Source organism: Zingiber officinale, chromosome 2A, assembly GCF_018446385.1.
Source record: "Zingiber officinale cultivar Zhangliang chromosome 2A, Zo_v1.1, whole genome shotgun sequence".
NCBI lineage: Eukaryota > Viridiplantae > Streptophyta > Magnoliopsida > Zingiberales > Zingiberaceae > Zingiber > Zingiber officinale.
Window position 1 is genome coordinate 21,198,132 of NC_055988.1, and position 5,102 is coordinate 21,203,233.

Below are 5,102 nucleotides of genomic sequence, written 5' to 3' on the forward strand. Positions count from 1 at the left end.
TGAAACTACATTCTCAACTGTCTTGCTGACTCACTGTACACTGTGTATAGCAAGAAAAGAACAACTAAGGAGCTATGGAAGTCCTTAGACAAGAAGTACAAGATAGAGGATACATAGGCCTAGAAATTCATTGAGGGTTGATTTCTAGACTACAAGATGGTTGACTCCAAGATAGTGATCAACCAAGTTTAGGAGCTTTAGGTGATCTTGGACGAGAACTACTTAGAAGGTATGGTTATGAGTGAAATCTTCTATCACGCCCTCAGAGGAGTTCCTACCGATAAAATTTCGGCAACATCTCCCCTGTACCGGTGGCAATATGAAGCAATATACATACACAAATAACATATAACATATTCATCAGCCCACACGGTTGGAACATACATAACCACGCAGTTTATATAACATAGCCTACCCGGCTGGACATAAATCAATAAAACAACCACACAGTTAATATTCAGCTCACACGGCTGTATTAAAAGCACAACGGAAAAACGAAGAGAAACCCTACAATCCACAATTAAAGTTTACTAGCCAATTAGGCTTACACAACCACAAGATCACGATAGCAAAACACCGCGAATCAAACTCCAAACACAGACAAATTCATACAACACTAAAATTGCTGAATACTAAAAATACAAGTAAAGCCGAAATAAAACCAATAAATGTCCTCAGCTATGATGTGAGAAGTGGGACCGACAGTCGGGAGTCTCCAAGCATCCATGACTCATCCACTGTTACCTAGCGAAAGAAAAACCATTTTGTGGGATGGTGAGTATTGGAACTCAGCGGGTACGGAAAGATAGTGCATGAACATAAAATACAAATAGTAAGTGAGTCAAGAATATACAGTCTCATAAGAGGAATAACAAATACTAAAATAAAACCATAATAAATACTCATACTTGAAACCATATCCTAGGCTAGTAATAGAAGGTCAGAAGTAGTACTAATCTACTATAGTACTGCTCATAATTACAGAGGAAATATGTAAGGTATATACAAACTTCCAATAAGTAAACAAAGGACTAAACACCTACAACGAGGGTATATCTCAACATAAGCAAGCATAGCAGCATAAGTGAGCAACAGCAGTAAGTAAGCAATAACTGCATATGTAAACAGCAGCAGCCAAAGAAAGTATAACAACAGCGTATGCACAGATGGTCACTCCTGCCCACCCCTCTATACTATGACCCCTGTATGGTCGAGAGGACGGGTCAGTGACATACTGTACACCACTCCAGCTACCACTATCTCGAGTGGTCGAGGGGATAGTTGCATAGTAGCTAACTAGCTACATCTGCGACGAGGGTCCCTGCTGCTCGCAACTCCAGCTATCACTACCTACGAGTGACCGAGTGGAAGCACGACAGGACAAGCAGCATCAACTCCAGCTACCACTCTCTCGAGTGGCCGAGGATACGACCCTGGTCAATAAGTCTCTCTATCGCAAAGGAGAATTGGTCGTTAACATGCATGCCATGATATGATGGGCCAAATGCAACAGTTATCATACAAATATAAGCAGAAATTAGGTATGCTACATGAAGCTAGTATGCTCAATACGGTACATAAACAAACAACAGTCATCATACCAATATAAGTAAAAATTAGGTATGCTACATGAAGCCAGCATGCTCAATATAGTACATAAATAAACAACAGTCAAAACATACAAACATTGTATCTAGTATCTACTACTTATCATGGACAACAACAAGAGACTGTATAGATATGGAAACGAATATCTCAAAGATCACGTGAAAGTATCAAGCGCAGGAAAGATAAGAGTGGAGTCAAGGTAAAATAGTCCTTATCCAAAATAGTTCATGTACTAAGTTCAAAGAACTACAGAATCAAGGTAAGAAGTACTCACCTTAAATGTAGACCGTGTCAAATACAACCCAACGTCAAATCACCCGTATCAAATCAAAATCCTGCAAACATATGATGTAAATTATAGCTATGTCAAACATGAACCAGTTAACTAAACCCATCATGAATTAGGTGGCTAAACTAAAATCGAATCTAATTAAGGAAAACCCTAAGAGAAAATCAGTGCTCACCCAAACAGAAATCGTAAGAAAACCCCCAAATCCCTAAATCTGTCCACCAAGATTTGAGCCAAAGGGGAAAATCGAACGGCAAAAACTGATCTCTACCTTCTCCATATCAACACCCTAAACCACAACAAATTTAATGATTGCACTCAATACCATCATCCGAAATCCACCAACAACATGAAATCTAATTCTCAAAGATAGCTTACCTTGATCCAGTTGCTTATGGGCACAGAGACAGCGGATTTAGGGCATCGACGTTGGCTACATCCATCAGCATTCGACGACGGGGAATCAAAGCTAGGGTTTAGGCTTCCCCTTCTCGACCGATGGTTAGCCCGCGATTGAAGGCGACGGGGTCGGAGGCTGTGGCGGCTGGGGTGCTCGCATGAGGAGAGCCGACGGCTGTGGTGCTCGAGCGAGGAAGAGAGGCCGGCTAGGTGGGGGGAACTCGCGAGAGGGAGATCGATCGGTGCTCCCGTGAGGGAAAAGAGGAAGCTGACGGCTGTGGCTCAGCGATTTTGGTGAGGAGATCACGAGAGGGAGAGGGCTCGGGGGAAGATGGGTTTTGGGCGATGTGGGAGCTAGGGCATGGGAAGGTGCCTTTATAACTTAGGAAAATTTTGATTAAACCCTAGATCTGTTTCTCAATTAACTCCCACCTCTGGGTATTCCAAACAGGCTTTTTCTCGAGCTCATAAATGCATCTCCTTTAAATAATCGTACGAGCTCCGATTAATTCTCAGAAAATTTCTAAAAATTCCCAAAAATTATTTACATTCTCTTCCACTAATAAAAAAATTTGATCCATTAAACCTTATTATTTTATTTTTAATTTGGACATCATATTTTACATTCTCTTCCACTAATAAAAATTTGATCTCTAAATTTACTGCTCAACGCAAGGATCCTCATCTAAAGATGACAACTAAGCATCATACATATATACTACTCTATCATAGTATCATGAATAAATCTCCAACCTCAAGGGATGGCTCTGTGGGTTATGAGCTCATACTGCTTCCGCTACTCCCACATTGCTACCTAACCGATTGCAGGTATGATCATACCATCTCCACAAAACAAAATTATCTAGATCCAATAGGTATACCACTGGCTTCCCTCCAACTAAAACAAATTAGTTCATACTGCAAAACCTTAATCCTTATCAAATAGCAAAGCTAAGGCGATAGTATGCATATTACACCTACTAGTTCCATTCAGTTGGAAGAAAGGTATTTAAGTCAATTTTTCTGATGCAATAAATTGAACCTTAAGGGATTATCCTATAAGATAGCAAAACTAGAAACGAAGAAAGATGGGCCTAGCCTTTTCTATAAGCACCAAGAGCTAGACCTAGTAGTCAATTGGCATCCCATGCATCTGACACAATAAAAGACAGAACCAAACACAGGCTGACACTAGAGACAAGCATGCTATAGAGCACTTACCTAAATGACCTAAACATATAGAATACTACTGTAGTAGAACAATCTTTCACCAGCTGACTTTCACACTTGTCCACAGGCAATCTTCATATTGTCTAAAATGCATTCATTTTGATTGAGCTCAAACAACCTCAAGCAAATCTAGATTCATATATGCAAGCAGCAGTAAAATTAGAGGATGAAACTCCAAAACCTAGAGTCTTGAATTGAAAAAAAAAATAGCAGGGAAGAGAAAGAAGCTTTATTGGTTTCAATTGTTGGAAGGGCAAGCAGGAAATTAAAATGTGAAACTAAGACCAAAGTCAACAATGAAACAATGAATGGAGGAAATAGGTAAATTTCTTAAGCTCCATTGATGTAGCCTCCCCTTTCTCCATGTCCACCTCAAACGTTGAATAACACAAACACAAGTTAAAACTACCATAGAATGTCCTAACAATGGTTTACCAGCTCCCAAATCCATATTTTGAACCTTGCTAAAACTGATAAATTGTAATATCAACCTGCTTTCGGTCATCATATGATAGACTTAAAGATAACACTAAAGCAGCAGCATCAAATGTAATTCAACACCACCATAGCGTGAAGGTTTCATAGAGTGAAGACTAATAGGAGTTGTAAGAAAAATGTACAAATGACTTATATTTCATGGTTAATTGCTTTGCATAATATACATTTCCTAACTTGTTCTCTAAGAATGATGGCATCCAACTAGTAACGAAGTAATGATTATTCAACGAATACTGATTATTTAGTAATCGAAGTAACATGATATTTAAGAAATACTATCCACTACCCAACTAGTAATAGGAGAACTAGTAACATTGGTGGTATGATAGTGAAATTCTACGAGACTGTAATCACTGATCTCTACTAAGGTCTAATGGACCTAAGCAAGGATTGACCCAACACGTCACATATGGTATAAACAACTAATTAAGTACATCTGGTACAAATTGTTGGTGCGGGAAGCATCCGACGATCGAACTCGTGTTTTGATAATGGCAAAGGATTCAAAGTTAAGGTGTTTTGTATTCTAACAAGTCCACTTGAGGATTTCAGGAAAGTCCTAGCTGCGGTTAGGCAAAGGGAAAAACCCTAGGGGGTGATAACCCTATGTGGAAAGTCTTGGCAGGTCGATGACTTCAGGCAAAAAGTCCTAGGGGGTGGTAACCCTAGGTGGAAAGTCCTGATATCGCGAACCAGGTGAAAGACTGGACTAGCCGGGAAGGGGATGTCCAGCAGAAAGTCCGGAAGCATCGAGTGCTGAGCAAAAGTCCAGTCGATCTGGACGATCGCACTGACAACAGGTAAATCTCCTGAGTGGAGTAGATGAGGACGCGTTCCCCGTAGAGGGAACAATAGGCGTCGGGTCGACCTAGAGTTTCCGGTCGGAAATCCGAAGTCAGACCCGGACAGTCCGGAGACTGTCATAACTTCATATTCATACTATTATTTTGTGTTAACTTTGTGTTGCAGGTATTTTTGGATTAACATACATGCAGGTACCAAAAAACACAAAGAAGAACTCGGATGAACAGTGTCCGAGGCGCCTCCATGATGCTTGGAGGCGCCTCGGGTTCAAAAT

At 40.4% G+C, this 5,102-nt stretch overlaps 1 long non-coding RNA gene across 1 annotated transcript; it reads right to left on the reverse strand.

Annotated features, from left to right (window-relative positions):
- Positions 1-581: 581 nt before the first annotated feature.
- LOC122040920 lies at positions 582-2,801 on the reverse strand. Its single transcript, XR_006128750.1, has 2 exons — positions 1,883-2,801; positions 582-744 (listed from the first exon to the last, which is right to left on the reverse strand). It is a non-coding gene; the product is annotated as an uncharacterized LOC122040920 (long non-coding RNA).
- Positions 2,802-5,102: the final 2,301 nt, after the last annotated feature.